The sequence below is a fragment of the Esox lucius genome, chromosome 5, assembly GCF_011004845.1.
Source record: "Esox lucius isolate fEsoLuc1 chromosome 5, fEsoLuc1.pri, whole genome shotgun sequence".
Taxonomy (NCBI): domain Eukaryota; kingdom Metazoa; phylum Chordata; class Actinopteri; order Esociformes; family Esocidae; genus Esox; species Esox lucius.
Window position 1 is genome coordinate 34,247,384 of NC_047573.1, and position 16,934 is coordinate 34,264,317.

Here is a 16,934-nt window from a genome sequence, read left to right on the forward strand (position 1 = left end):
ACCAAAACAATCTAATTTCAAATATACAGTATATCACAAAAGTGAGTACACCTCTCACATTTATGCAAATATTAGATTATATCTTTTCCTGTGACTACACTGAAGAAATTACACTTTGTTACAATGTAAAGTAGTGAGTGTACAGCTTGTATAACAATGTAAATTTGCTGTCCCCTCAAAGTAACTCAACACACAGCCATTAATGTCTAAACCGCTGGCAACAAAAGTGAGTACACCCCTAAGTGAAAATATCTAAATTGGGCCCATTTTGCCATTTTCCTTCCCTGGTGTCATGTGACTCGTTGGTGTTACAAGGTCTCAGGTGTGAATGGGGAGCAGGCTTGTAACAGTAGCTGTTATCGCTCTCACACTCCCTCATACTGGTCATGGGAAGTTCAACATGGCACTTCATGGCAAAAAACTTTCTGAAGATCTGAAAAAAATAAGTGTTGCTCTACATAAATATGGCCTAGGCTATAAGAAAATTGCCAAGACCCTGAAACTGAGCTGCAGCATGATGGCCAAGACCATACAGCGGTTTAACAGGACAGGTTCCACTCAGAACAGGCCTTGCCATGGTTGACTAAAGAAGTTGAGTGCACATGCTCAGCGTCATATCCAGAGGTTGTCTTTGGGAAATAGACGTATGAGTGCTGCCAGCATTGCTGCAGAGGTTGAAGGGGTGGGGGGTCAGCCTGTCAGTGCTCAGACCATACGCCGCACACTGCAACAAATTGGTCTGCATGGCTGTCGTCCCAGAAGGAAGCCTCTTCTTAAGATGATGCACAAGAAAGAAGACAAACAAATTACTGGAACCATGTCCTGTGGTCTGATGAGACCAATATTAACTTATTTGGTTCAGATGGTGTCAAGCGTGTGTTGTGGCAACCAGGTGAGGAGTACAAAGACAAGTGTGTCTTGCCTACAGTCAAACATGGTGGTGGGAGTGTCATGGTCTGGGGCTGCATGAGTGCTGCCGGCACTGGGGTGCTACAGTTCACTGAGGGAACCATGAATAACAACATGTACTGTGACATACTGAAGCAGAGCATGATCCTCACCCTTCGGAGACTGGGCCGCAGGGCAGTATTCCGACATGATAAAAACCACAAACAGACCTCCAAGATGACCACTGCCTTGCTAATGAAGCTGAGGGTAAAAAGGTGATGGACTGGTCAAGTATGTCTCGAGACCTAAATCCTATTGAGCATCTGTGGGGCATCCTCAAACAGAAGGTGGAGGAGCTCAAGGTCTCTAACATCCACCAGCTCCGTGATCTTGGAGGAGTGGAAGAGGACTCCAGTGGCAACCTGTGAAGCTCTGGTGAACTCCATGCCCAGGAGGGTTAAGGCAGTGCTGGAAAATAATGGTGGCCACACAAAATATTGACACTTTGGGCCCAATTTTGACTTACTCACTTTTGTTGCCAGCAGTTTAGACATTAATGGCTGTGTGTTTCATGATTCCTGACTTTAATTCCTAAACGTTAATCACAATACTGAGAGAAATACACCATGATGTATGTAATGTGATTTTTTTGTACATTACAGGGGCTGTTATGCAGTGCCAAGAAGGTTTAGGAGAGAAGGCTGTGGAGAACCTCAAGTCTTAAAACATGCACCAACCCACAGCAAACTGAAACTTGTAACTACACATTTTATGTGGTCATTATATTTACGTCCTGCCTGATTAATTTAAATGATCAGTAACAATACTGAATACACTGGTAAAAAACTATTTATACTACAGCACTGTTGAATAGTAAGTTATAGCATAGCATAGCATAGCATAGCATAGCATAGCATAGCATCATCTTCCGCTTATCCGGGGCCGGGTCGCGGGGGCAGCAGTCTAAGCAGGGATGCCCAGACTTCCCTCTCCCCAGACACTTCCTCCAGCTTTTCCGGGGGGACACCGAGGCGTTCCCAGGCCAGCCGGGAGACATAGTCCCTCCAGCGTGTCCTAGGTCTTCCCCGGGGTCTCTTCCCGGTGGGACGGGACCGGAACACCTTCCCAGGAAGGCGTTCCGGAGGCATCCGAAACAGATGCCCAAGCCACCTCAGCTGACCCCTCTCGATGTGGAGGAGCAGCGGCTCTACTCTGAGCTCCTCCCGGGTGACCGAGCTTCTCACCCTATCTCTAAGGGATCGCCCAGCCACCCTGCGGAGAAAGCTCATTTCGGCCGCCTGTATCCGGGATCTTGTCCTTTCGGTCATGACCCAAAGCTCATGACCATAGGTGAGAGTAGGAACGTAGATTGACCGGTAAATCGAGAGCTTCGCCTTGCGGCTCAGCTCTTTCTTCACCACGACAGACCGATACATCGACCGCATTACTGCAGAAGCTGCACCGATCCGTCTGTCAATCTCCCGTTCCATCCTTCCCTCACTCGTGAACAGGACCCCTAGATACTTAAACTCCTCCACTTGAGGCAGGCACTCTCCACCAACCTGAAGTGGGCAAGCCACCCTTTTCCGACTGAGGACCATGGCCTCGGATTTGGAGGTACTGATTTTCATCCCCACCGCTTCACACTCGGCTGCAAACCGTCCAAGTGCATGCTGAAGGTCCTGGCTTGAAGGGGCCAACACGACAACATCATCCGCAAAGAGCAGAGACGAAATCGTGTGGTCCCCAAACCTGACACCCTCCGGCCCCTGGCTGCGCCTAGAAATTCTGTCCATAAAAATTACGAACAGAACCGGTGACAAAGGGCAGCCCTGCCGGAGTCCAACATGCACAGGGAACAAGTCTGACTTACTGCCGGCAATGCGGACCAAGCTCCTGCTTCGGTCGTACAGGGACCTGACAGCCCTTAGCAAAGGACCCAGGACCCCATATTCCCGAAGCACTCTCCACAGGATGCCGCGAGGGACACAGTCGAATGCCTTCTCCAAATCCACAAAACACATGTGGACTGGTTGGGCAAACTCCCATGAACCCCCCATCACCCTGTAGAGGGTATAGAGCTGGTCCAGTGTTCCACGGCCTGGACGAAAACCACACTGTTCCTCCTGAATCCGAGGTTCTACTATCGGCCGTATTCTCCTCTCCAGAACCCTGGCATAGACTTTCCCGGGGAGGCTGAGAAGTGTGATCCCCCTATAGTTGGAACACACCCTCCGGTCCCCCTTCTTATAAAGAGGGACCACCACCCCGGTCTGCCATCCCAGAGGCACTGTCCCCGACTGCCACGCGATGTTGCACAGGCGTGTCAGCCAAGACAGCCCCACAACATCCAGAGACTTGAGGTACTCAGGGCGGATCTCATCCACCCCCGGTGCCTTGCCACCGAGGAGTTTCTTAACCACCTCGGTGACTTCAGCCCGGGTGATGGACGAGTCCACCTCTGAGCCTTCATCCTCTGCTTCCTCAATGGAAGACGTGACGGCGGGATTGAGGAGATCCTCGAAGTACTCCTTCCACCGCCCGACGACATCCCCAGTTGAGGTCAACAGCTGCCCACCTCTACTGTAAACAGCGTTGGTAGGGCACTGTTTCCCTCTCCTGAGGCGCCGGATGGTTTGCCAGAATCTCTTCGAGGCCAGCCGATAGTCCTTCTCCATGGCCTCACCGAACTCCTCCCAGGCCCGAGTTTTTGCCTCCACAACCACCCGGGCTGCAGTCCGCTTGGCCTGTCGGTACCCGTCAGCTGCCTCTGGAGTCCCACAAGCCAACCAGGCCTGATAGGACTCCTTCTTCAGCTTGACAGCATCCCTTACTTCCGGTGTCCACCACCGGGTTCGGGGATTGCCGCCTCGACAGGCACCGGAGACCTTACGGCCACAGCTCCGAGCGGCCGCTTCGACAATGGCGGTGGAGAACATGGTCCACTCGGACTCAATATCTCCAGCCTCCCTCGGGATCCAGTCAAAGCTCTGCCGGAGGTGGGAGTTAAAGATCTCTCTGACAGGAGACTCGGCCAGACGTTCCCAGCAGACCCTTACAGTACGCTTGGGCCTGCCGAGTCTGTCCAGCTTCCTCCCCCGCCATTGGATCCAACTCACAACCAGGTGGTGATCAGTTGACAGCTCCGCCCCTCTCTTCACCCGAGTGTCCAAGACATGTGGCCGCAGGTCAGATGAAATGACAACAAAGTCGATCATCGACCTGCGGCCTAGGGTGTCCTGGTGCCACGTGCACTGATGGACACCCTTATGCTTGAACATGGTGTTCGTTATGGACAAACTGTGACTAGCACAGAAGTCCAATAACTGAACACCGCTCTGGTTCAGATCAGGGGGGCCGTTCCTCCCAATCACGCCCCTCCAGGTGTCACTGTCGTTGCCCACGTGGGCGTTGAAGTCCCCCAGTAGAACGATAGAGTCCCCAGTCGGAGCACTTTCCAGCACCCCTCCCAGAGACTCCAAGAAGGTCGGGTACTCTGCACTGCCGTTCGGCCCGTAGGCACAAACAACAGTGAGAGACCTATCCCCGACCCGTAGGCGCAGGGAAACGACCCTCTCGTTCACCGGGGTAAACTCCAACACATGGCGGCAGAGCTGGGGAGCTATAAGCAAACCCACACCAGCCCGCCGCCTCTCACCATGGGCAACTCCAGAGTGGTATAGAGTCCATCCTCTCTCAAGGAGTGTGGTTCCAGAGCCCAAGCCGTGCGTAGAGGTGATCCCGACTACCTCTAGTCGGAACCTCTCAACCTCACGCACTAACTCAGGCTCCTTCCCCGCCAGCGAGGTGACATTCCACGTCCCTAGAGCTAGTTTCCGTGTCCGGGGATCGGGTTGTCTAGGCCCCCGCCTTCGACTGCCGCCCGATCCTCTCTGCACCGGCCCCTTATGGTCCCTCCTGTGGGTGGTGAGCCCACGGGAGGGCGGCCCCATGTCGCTCGTTCGTAAGTTATAGAATGGACATTAATTACTGATATACGGGACAGTTGGATGGACATTCATTTCAGATATAAAGGACAACTAGTCATGATTTATAAAACCTCTAATTATGTCTTGTGTATTGTTACATTCACAATTTCAGTGGTTTTGTGGCATTCACGTCATGATTAGGCGTCCCATATACAGTGGGGAGAACAAATGTTTGATACACTGCCGATTTTGCAGGTTTTCCCCACTTACAAAGCATGTAGAGGTCTGTAATTTTTAGCATAGGTACTCTTCAACTGTGAGTGATGGAATCTAAAACAAAAATCCAGAAAATCCCATTGTATGATTTTTAAGTAATTAATTTGCATTTGTTCTCTCCACTGTATATCTCAGCCAGCATGGCAACGGAATATTTTCAACAAACGACTTGGTTTTGTCTGTAGAAAGAGAACAAAGAGCAACCAAAACATGAGAGAGATCAAAATTTACAAATAACCTGTAAACATAAACAAAAACACACAATTTCTAGTTTTAAAGCTCAGCAGAGGGGGGAGACCGATATAAGACGGAGGAACACGCAATGTTACAGTCGATGAAAGCTAAAAGTCATTGTCTAATGTCATCAGGGAAGTCACTGTCTGAAGCCACAACAGAGGGCGGCAGCAGTATTCCCAGCACCCCTACTTCCTGCTGCTATTCTAGTAAATGTCTGCTTTAGTTGTTGTTTTTTGTCCATTGGTATAAGAGGGATAAACACCTCATTAACTTGGAATGATAAACTCTGAGAAGACAGATTCATGTTTTTGTCTAACATAGAGGAACATCGAGTCACCTCACAAGTACTCAAATGTAAAGATTTTTTATATGAGTTCCACAAGTCATGACTCAACAAGACATTTGACAAAATTGTAAAAGTGATAGAAATTTACAAATTGAATCAAATGGTTGACACTGTTTTATCCTGTTTTTGTCCAGGTACAGCTGGTCCAGCAACGGGTCCAACGGCAGAGGAAGGTGAAGATGGAATCGCAGACCACTCAGACTCATTTCTGACAACAAGGAAGAGTAAAGCTTCCTTCTTTGCTTGTGTTAATGTATAATAGTCAGTTGGATAATATTTATTGTTTGCTTCAATTTATAGTAATGTTTTTTCTTTTCTTCATGACTTCACAATTCTTCACCATTTGTGAAGAAAATAACCCAATGAATAAAGCATTCATATTAGCTTCAGTTCTTATATTTTAATTATTTGTTAAAAGGACATCATCATCATCATCTTCTTCCGCTTCATCCGGGGCCGGGTCGCGGGGGCAGCAGTCTAAGCAGGGATGCCCAGACTTCCCTCTCCCCAGACACTTCCTCCAGCTCTTCCGGGGGGACACCGAGGCGTTCCCAGGCCAGCCGGGAGACATTAATTATTTGTTAAAAGGACAGTTTGATAATATTTCAAAATTTGATCAGTTGATAGCTGTAACATATATTTCAATGATTGGAGTTAAGTGGAAAAAATAACTGTTTATCATGGCTATTGCCACTGAAGACCTACAATTTCATTGGAGTTAACTAGATGGGATTTGCTCCTTTATCCTTTCTAATGTTTATGATGTCCAACACAGTTCTGATTTAAATTTCTTTGCTTGTTGACCAACTTGTGAGTGTGAGGTGTGTGATCAATAAAAACAAAAAAATACTTAAATGTTTTTGTTTGTTTGTAAATGTATATACATTTCATATGGGGCTCTTGTATATTATAGGATATGTCATGTACTTTGCTATGAGAAAATGTCTGGACTGATGATCTAACAGCATTGTCAGACTTACATCTGGGAAGGGGTTGGTAAAATAAATGTATAATATTAATACGTAAAACTTAAGAAAAACTAAAGTCTGTGTAGAACCCTGCCCAAATGTGTTGTGCACATTCAAGAATTCATGGTACAGTTGGAGCAGGTAAGCACAAGGTTAGAGAAAACTGTCAAGATGTTGACTGGACAGAAATGAACTTAGCAGTACATATTCTAGCTGTACGTAATTCAGAGGAAAAGGGCAATGAATGGTCAACTGGATAGGACGCCTGGGATTCACGATTACCAACCGACAACCGTGGAGATATCACATTGCCACAACATATGCCGTTGTTGAATTGGTTATTGGTGACTGATAAACAATATCCTTGGTATTTTGTTTCATGAATTTTTATTTAGTGTAATACATTTGTAGATTTACATTTTATATTTACATTTGATGAATTAGCCTACACAATAAGCCTACACAATGTTTTTCATATTTAAAAACAGTAGCAAGTGGTAAGTAGCCTATATCTAAGTATTATGTTTCAATAATAGCCTAATTAAGTTTTTGAATGATCATGGAACTCCTGTATTTCATTTGTAAGTTCATTAAAATTCAACCAAGGCTCTTATCATTCTGGGAGTATCGCACATTCATCCATTGATGTCATGCATTCAGTGAGGGGTTATTAGCACCTGGGTACCATTTGGGTACCAACGCTAAATACTGTGGGCTGTTGGCGGATTTAGTGGGAAAACAGGGTTAAAAAAACATAGTCTCTAAATTGTTTTCCATTTGTCTGTTTAGAATTCTGACAATAGAACAATGTAATATACGCCTATTTAGGAAAAGTCATGGAAGGATTGTGTAGCTTTCAAAATGGCAGTTTTATTTTAATTACAAACGCCAACTGGCATAGGCATTCTAGTGTTCTAGTGTTTATGGGCCATGAAAAGTGTGTCCAAGAACTAACTCAGCAGGACTAAACCCAATTGATTTGTACTGTTTTATGTAGCACAAACAATACAAACAATACACCCTCATCGCAGTCTTTCTCCGTATATATGCAGTATTTACGCAGCATTCAATGTAGTTTGATGGTGACCCAGTGGATGAACTGATGCTCAGGCTGGATGGTGATGCTGCAGAGGAGAATGTGTATGCTAATAGGGACGATTCATATGCTAATGACGTGAAACAGTGTTCGGCTCTTGCAGATACTGGGGGTCTGAAGGCCTTGCGGCTCTAGTGTTAATCTCCCTGTTACTGAAATTGGCAAACCGGATGAAGCTCTGCAGTTCCTGGTTTTCGGGACTGCTAATGACCTCACCGCCTCCACCTTTAGTTCCTCCATCTTGACACCCTCTGGAGTGTTGCGCTATCCCAAAGAGGCTCTTTGGGGAGGGGGGGCATTTTCCAAAGACGACCATAGGCGGCTGAAAGTGCAAAAACAGTATGCTACAGTAAGGTTGCACTACCGACTTCAATCTACATAATTTAGAGGAAAGAACTGTAAATACCACATAGGCTGCTGCAGTTTTTATAAACATTGCAAAGTAAATTACTCTGAAACAAAATAAAATGTACCATTCTTATTTGCGCATTGAATGAGTGATAGAAAACCGAATGTGCCATCTCTCTATAAAGGACAATGTGTTTTCTGTTGTGTAACGTTCACCATTATACTTCATATACATATAAAACAAATTCTACCAAATAGCATAGGCGCACATTGCACCACTGGCTACCATACATTATATAATGTTATCATATAGGCCTAGTAATTCCATTAAAACAAAGCAAATAACAATAAACATTCTTTCGCCGTGAATATCCGTTTGGCCATTTATTTTTCTCAAAACAATTGCTTGTAGCTACTGAGCATAATGACTTTCTTGGGAGCATGGTACAGTGTGGAGAACAAATATTTGATACACTGCAGGTTTTTCCACTTACAAAGCATGTAGAAGTCTGTAACTCTTATCATAGGTACTCTAATCTCTGCAGATTGGAAAGTGGCTGCAGTGACACCAATACTAAAATCAGGTGCTACAACAGACATGTCTAATTATAGACCTATCAGCATACTTCCCGTTATATCAAAAATAGCAGAGAAGTGGGTAGTCAGACAGTTGACGGCTCATTTGGAAAATGTCCAACCTTCACTACATCCATTACAGTTCGGTTTTCGGACCCATCACTCCACCGATAGTGCCCTGTGTGTGTTAACAGAAAATACAAAAAGGTTTGCTTGACAAGAGTCCTTGTGTCGGGGCTGTCTTCTTAGATTCGAAGAAAGCCTTTGACTCTGTTAACCATCAGATTTTAATATCCAGGTTGACTCAATTTAACATCTGATCAAGCACTTTTATGGTTTAAATCCTACCTGTCCCACAGGAAACAGTATGTGGTAGTAGATGGTGTCAAATCTCCCTGTTCAGACTCTGGAGTTGGTGTCCCGCAGGGGTCTGTCCTTGGGCCGGGTCTGTTTTCTCTTTTTATCAATAACCTACCAAATTCATGTCTCGCAGATGTATGCGGAAGACGCAGTAATTTACACTCAAGCAAAAACCATCCAACAAGCAGCTGCTGATCTCACAGCTGCCCTATCTTATGTGCAGGACTGGCTCAAGAATTCATGCCTCATGTTGAACACCAGAAAAACTGTGTGTATGTACTTCTCAAAACGCCATGTCGAAGTAAGTAGATCGAATGTCTTTCTGAATGGAGAGGAACTTCACCTGGTCTCAGAATTTAAATACCTTGGGGTAGTCCTTGATTCAACACTCTGCTTCAAAAGTCATGTAAAAAAAGTAGCAAAGGTTGTCAAATTTAATCTTCAAATTTTTTGTCACATTCTAAATAATTTTACTATGGGTGCTGCTAAAACATCTTTTTATTCAATGATTATTTCTCATTTTGATTACTGTTTGACTACCGGGTCTCTTGCTTGCCCCACAACACTTAAAACAATAGAAGGTCTATATAAAAAGGCATTAAAAACACTAGATAAAAAACCGCTATCAAGTTCTAAAAAAACAGATGGCCTGTCTGATATACAAGGTCCTTCACTCCCTCGCTCCGCCACCTCTGAAGGACTTTATTAAATCTAAAGATACTTCTCTGAGGACCACGCGAGCCTCTACCAGAGGAGACTTGATAATACCTCACAGGTGCACCACTTTCGGTCAGACGGTCCTGTCTGTCCGGGGTGGGAACCTGTGGAATAGACTTCCTCTAACATTAAGAGAATGTACTACATATAGCTCGTTTAAAGTCCAGTTGAAGAAATGGCTATGGGAAAATCAAAGTTGCACACATTAGTATGTATGTTTTATCCTTCTTAGATTGTTTTACTTTGTAATGTGTATATGGATGAGTGTCTGTGAAGTTGAATGTAGTCTTGTGTGAATATTGTATATAGGATTTAGCTAATTTATGAATTGACTTAGATGTACATTTTATTTTGCAATGTTTTTGTGAGCTGTGTGATCCTAGCCTGTGGGACTATGGATGGAAATTAGCCCTTGGCTATAATCCGTCATTTTTACATGCATGTACAACATGTCTTGTTCATTAACATGCACTGTCCCAATCAAATAAATGAAAAAAAAAATAATAATAGAAAAGCAGAACTTAATATTTGGTACAGAAAACTTTTTGCAATTATAGAGATCATATGTTTCCTGTAGTTCTTGACCAGGTTTGTACACACTACAGCAGGGATTTTGGCCCACTCCTCCATACAGACCTTCTCCAGATCCTTCAGGTTTCGGGGCTGTCGCTGGGTAATACGGACTGTCAGCTCCCTAGGCCTCTCCAGACTGGCTAGGCCACTCCAAGACCTTCAGAGGTTTCTTACTCCTTAGTTGCCCTGGCTGTGTGTTTCGGGTCATTGTCATGCTGGAAGATCCAGCCAAGACTCATCTTCAATGCTCTTACTGAGGGAAGGAGGTTGTTGGCCAAGATCTCGTGATATATGGCCCCATCCATCCTCCCCTCAATACAGTGCGGTCGTCTTGTCCCCTTTGCAGAAAAGCATCCCCAAAGAATGATGTTCCCACCTCCATGTTTCACAGTTGGGATGGTGTTCTTGGGGTTGTACTCATCCTTCTTCTTCCTCCAAACATGGCGAGTGGATTTTAGACAAAAAAGCTCTATTTTTGTCTCATCAGACAATATGACCTTCTCCCATTCCTCCTCTGGATCATCCAGATGGTCATTGGCAAACTTCAGACGGGCCTTGACATGCGCTGGCTTGAGCAGGGGGACCTTGCATGCGCTGCAGGATTTTAATCCATGACAGCGTAGTGTGTTACTAATGGTTTTCTTTGAAACTGTGGTCCCAGCTGTCTTCAGGTCATTGACCAGGTCCTGCCGTGTAGTTCTGGGCTGATCCCTCAGTTGAGATCTTGCATGGAGCCCCAGAAAGAGGGAGATTGACCGTCATCTTCAACTTCTTCCATTTTCTAATAATTGTGCCAACAGTTGTTGCCTTCTTACCGAGCTGCTTGCCTATTGTCCTGTAGCCCATCCCAGCCTTGTGCAGGTCTACAATTTTATCCCTGATGTCCTTACACAGCTCTCTAGTCTTGGCCATTGTTGAGAGGTTGGAGTCTGTTTGATTGAGTGTGTGGACAGGTGTCCTTTATATAGGTAACGGGTTCAAACAGGTGCAGTTAATACAGGTAATGAGTGGAGAACTGGAAGGCTTCTTAAAGAAAAACTAAAGGTCTGTGAGAGCCGGATTAGGCTCTGTGCACAAGTGTATGCACGAACTTCCGCTTTAGCCAGATGTCGGCATATCATTTTCCGGGTTTACTTAAGGCGATCACCCGCGTCGCCCAAAATTTAAGTTTTTAGTAGATGTCTCCAAGACCTGCCTAAAATAAGCATTAGTGTTGTCCATCGAATTGTTGATGCCTGGTCCCCTGCTCCAACAAGCAAGCGGAACAAGGGATTCAAACTCTACGTATCGAGTTATCTGCTCAACTACGAGGGTAAGTAGTTTACTGTGGTGTGCCGACCGGCTATCGGCTAAGCTGGTTATCGACGTGTTCCATTTTTTTTTTGTATTAAGCAGGACAATATAACGAATAAAAATTCACCCTAGCCTCAAAAACGGTAAAAGAACACTGGCTGAGCTGGAACGCTAGCGCGTCCCCATAGCAAGTGAATTGAAACAAACCTTCGTTCTTCTAACCTGAATTAAGCTTCAAATTCCATAGCCTCAAAAAAGCACCAAAACCGGTCTCCTCTTTTATTTTAGTACTGTAACCTCATTTCACAACGAAACTGAAAAATAACAACTGGCATAGGCAGTAAACATCTGGTCCTATATGGTATTAATTGCGCTTAAACCTGCATTACGTGGAAGTATATAAAGACCACATTTTCTGACTATTTCTAGTCTAGCGTTTTAAGTCATTGAATGGCCATATTTTATTAAAAAGAGGACATTCTCCTGATTAAAATTATGCCCCACTTTTAAATGAGTCACGTACATTATATTTCTTTTTTTTTCATACAACAGCATCACTCATCTTGTTGTGAGTTTAGGTGTTTACTAATGCGGATGAGTATTAGTAAGTAAACCGGAAACTGCAATGCAGACTTCTAGACAAAAGCGAAAGTTTGTCACTACGTTGGTGCACAGAGTATATTCTTACTAGTTAGTAGGTGATCAAATACTTATGTCATGCAATAAAATGCAAATTAATTATTTAAAAATCATACAATGTGATTTTCTGGATTTTTGTTTCAGATTCCGTCTCTCACAGTTGAAGTGTACCTATGATAAAAATGACAGACCTCTACATGCTTTGTAGTAGGAAAATCGGCTAAATCGGCAGTGTATCAAATACTTGTTCTCCCCACTGTATCTAGCTTTTCTCACTGTGCTGCAATGTTTCTTATCTGTCAGCTGGGAGAGCCACATATACCTGGATCAGACATATTATTTGTCACTAAACAGTCACAAAAAAGTTTCTAGGGGAGCCAGGGGAGGGTAAATATTGCTAATATCGCTGTGATCAGTAGCACAGTCACTATCATCATCATCAACATCTGCGTCATAATAATCAACATGCGTGATGTTAGCAGAACAACATGACGGAATTTAAACAATGTCTGTTCATGATGGTCCAAATCAGGGATAGCACTTTCTTATGTGACTGTCAAATCATCATATTCAGTAATAGCTTCAGCCGCTAATCTATTCATGTTTATGACACAAGTAGTAGCTGCAGCTGCTAAGCTATTACGGTTACAGAACTCACTCTACACTCACCTGAAGGATTATTAGGAACACCATACTAATACTGTGTTTGACCCCCTTTCGCCTTCATTCTACGTGGCATTGATTCAACAAGGTGCTGAAAGCATTCTTTAGAAATGTTGGCCCATATTGATAGGATAGCATCTTGCAGTTGATGGAGATTTGTGGGATGCACATCCAGCGCACGAAGCTCCCGTTCCACCACATCCCAAAGATGCTCTATTGGGTTGAGATCTGGTGACTGTGGGGGCCATTTCAATACAGTGAACTCATTGTCATGTTCAAGAAACCAATTTGAAATGATTCGAGCTTTGTGACATGGTGCATTATCCTGCTGGAAGTAGCCATCAGAGGATGGGTACATGGTGGTCATAAAGGGATGGACATGGTCAGAAACAATGCTCAGGTAGGCCATGGCATTTAAACGATGCCCATTTGGCACTAAGGGGCCTAAAGTGTGCCAAGAAAACATCCCCCACACCATTACACCACCACCACCAGCCTGCACAGTGGTAACAAGGCATGATGGATCCATGTTCTCATTCCGTTTATGCCAAATTCTGACTCTACCATCTGAATGTCTCAACAGAAATCGAGACTCATCAGGCCAGGCAACATTCTTCCAGTCTTCAATTGTCCTATTTTGGTGAGCTTGTGCAAATTGTAGCCTCTTTTTCCTATTTGTAGTGGAGATGAGTGGTACCCGGTGGGGTCTTCTGCTGTTGTAGCCCATCCGCCTCAAGGTTGTGCGTGTTGTGGCTTCACAAATGCTTTGCTGCATACCTCGGTTGTAACGAGTGGTTATTTCAGTCAAAGTTGCTCTTCTATCAGCTTGAATCAGTCAGCCCATTCTCCTCTGACCTCTAGCATCAACAAGGCATTTTCGCCCACAGGACTGCCGCATACTGGATGTTTTTCCCTTTTCACACCATTCTTTGTAAACCCTAGAAATGGTTGTGCGTGAAAATCCCAGTAACTGAGCAGATTGTGAAATACTCAGACCGGCCCGTCTGGCACCAACAACCATGCCACGCTAAAATTTGCTTAAATCACCTTTCTTTCCCATTCTGACATTGAGTTTGGAGTTCAGGAGATTGTCTTGAACCACACCCCTAAATGCATTGAGGCAACTGCCATGTGATTGGTTGATTAGATAATTGCATTAATGAGAAATTGAACAGGTGTTCCTAATAATCCTTTAGGTGAGTGTATTTTCTTCTTTCCTTCTTTTTTCTGTCCTGCTCACATATAAGCATTTCATATTATGAAAAAATTGCTCTCCGTCTCTTCTGTAGTGTAGCATGCTCAGCCTGACTGAGTAAGCTAGCTAATGTCCATTGGTTTCTGTCGTGAGAAACAACATGGGACAGACCATTTGAGTAAGAGTGGGGGTTCAGTCTCAAACATAAATAATGTATTAGAAGACATGGTTCAATTTGAGTATTATTTTGAGTAACATGATCAGATCTTAAGACAAAAAGTAAATATAAAAAATTATGTATTGTTATATTTTGAACATGTTATTTCAGTTTGAATTTTAACGGGGCCCTAGGCCTTCTCTGGCCTCAGTACCGGTTACCTGCGTTGTGTCTAACGTGTGAAGCAGACGACTGGAGACTCAGGCTTTGGCACAGGACATTTATTGCTGTTGGGTGTCTGTTCAGTGTTTTAGAAAAAAGAAAACCACAGCGTTGGTCATATGTCCTCAACACACGCCGCTCTTGGCCAGATCCAACATCGTCTGAGAAATAATTTCATTTCTCAATAAAATTAAATCCCAACATATGAAACAATAAATGCAAAAATACAACATAAGAATATAAAAATACTTTTGTAGTATTTAGAAGTATTTAGAAAAATATATATGTAAGCTTATACAGACGCAGTGCAGAACACAAAATGGCGAATACCAACGCAGATACAAAATAGCATGTAAGCTAGCTCACTAAAACACTCAGAACTAAGTAATAAACAGAAATACACGGAAGAGAATGAATCATTCCAACTGCTAAAAATCTATAATAACAACAATCAGCCTGTTAAATCACGTAAACACACATTAAACTTCGTATTTTACACATCTGTCACGCACTACACAAAGTACCTACCGCTCTTGGCCAGATCCAACATCGTCTGACGAAAGCAGTATGTACACAAAACGACCAGCAGGGGGCGCATTACCCATGCAAACTAAATACCCTATCCCTTCATTGAATACGGAGCAAATAAACAAAAATTCATGCACAGTAAAATGAGGGATATTTGGTGGAATACAAATACTTTTCCGTACCTGTTACATTAACTTTCAACTAAATCTAATCGTTCTGTGAAGGTGGTTTGCAGACTACTAATGATCAGCAGTAGCTTGAATAACAGCAAAGTGTCAACAGCAATAACAACTACATACACATTTGTTTATACATTACACTGGAGATTTCTGGCCACCAATCTCTATTGTTAATTTCCACAGGCATGGTCTTCAATAAACTAGATTTAAACTATTGTCTTTATAATGAGAGTAACTAGCCATAGATAAATATAGCATCAAATCAGTTTTTTATAAAGCCTTTTTTACATCCACAGTCATAAAGTGTTTTTACAGATACCTAGCCTGAAACCCGAAAGAGTAAGCAACAACTAAGGCCTCTTCTGGCTGTGCCGGGTGAAGATTATAAGAGCACACGATACGAATAATTAATGAATGCATGTGGGCTGTTTCGAGAGGCTACAAACGTAATTTAAGTCAGTTGCATGAGCAGGTAGACAAGGACAGGAACAATCAGCAAGGGTGAGAGCAGTGGCAGCCAGAATCATCAGGCAGCAGCTTAATCTGCAACACAACCAGGAGAACTTTGGACAGGGACAGCTATGAGCCATTCAGGTCTGGTGGTCCTGAGGTGTGGTCAAAGAGCTCATGTCCTCCTAAGTTAAAACAGAACGTAACACAAGGAACATTTTGTGGGCGCATTCCTTGAATTCACAAAGGAGAACTGACCCTACTCCCCAGCAAAATTATATAGCGGTGTAAAACCGCTGGGCTAAGATGCAGGTCCACTGACACTGTGGCCCTATCTGAAGTCTCCCACCATTTTTTGGGATATGACCATACAACCATCAAGGTTCACCTACAAATCTCTTTGTTTCTTGGGTCCTAGGACAGGCATTTCAGTTGTTTCTGAGTATAGAGCAAAAGGTTCTCTGTCATCCATTTCCTCATGTCAGAAACACAAGCTTCCAGGGTAGCTAATTTTGGGGGTTCTTTATGTTTCATTGATATATTCAACTGTGTGTCATCAGAATAGCAGTGAAAATTGACCTTGTCATTCCGGATGACATCACTCAGAGGCAGGCTATATAGTAGGCTTGTCACATCCTGGTACAAGATCCAATGCCCTCTCTCTTGCCTCCTGCCTGCAATGTTACAAGGCTATACATTTTACTAGAGGGGAACCGTCAGGGCCATCTATGCCCTCAGAGAGGGCCTAAGGATAGACACTTACTGTCTCTGTCCAAATTCCTCAAAGTTGTGTTGCGGATCAAGTAGCTGATGATACCTCAGGATTTCAGCTGCCACTCTGCTGACCATTCCTCCCCCACTATTGTCCCTGTCCATGTCCATCTGGTCATGCTGCTGACTTATTATGTTTTACCAACTCTGGACACAGCCAACTGTAAGGTGCAATGGAAGCAAGTACATAAAAAGGAAATGAAACAAAATGAATAAAAATAAACTGAGAATCAACGTTTAGTCTTCTTTTAATTTCCAATGCAAAAAGGCAGTACCGCACGTTCAAAGAAGTAGATATAATAACCTGTGAGGTGTAGGTGAAAACCAGGAACAAAAATAGACATCATAATGACTAACTCAAAAAAGGTATGTTTGTGTGTGAGTGAGGGGTGCGTTTGCCATCGTCGACAGCCGGCAGTTAGGGGAGCCGGCCAATCTGGGCGGTGGGCATTGAACTCAGGAAGGGATGGCAGATGTCTACCGCCCGGACCCAGCTCTGGACCCGGCCCCGCTGTAGACGGGA

General features: G+C 44.0%; 1 protein-coding gene and 1 long non-coding RNA gene across 2 annotated transcripts in view; one reads left to right on the forward strand and one right to left on the reverse strand.

Annotated features, from left to right (window-relative positions):
* The window catches only part of LOC105008339 (paired box protein Pax-6-like), a 38,387-nt gene that overhangs the window by 13,981 nt on the left and 7,472 nt on the right, over window positions 1-16,934 (forward strand). The gene's annotated exons all lie outside the window — the stretch shown is intronic.
* LOC109615763 lies at window positions 7,750-9,103 on the reverse strand. Its single transcript, XR_002196759.3, has 3 exons — window positions 9,013-9,103; window positions 8,787-8,842; window positions 7,750-8,062 (listed from the first exon to the last, which is right to left on the reverse strand). It is a non-coding gene; the product is annotated as an uncharacterized LOC109615763 (long non-coding RNA).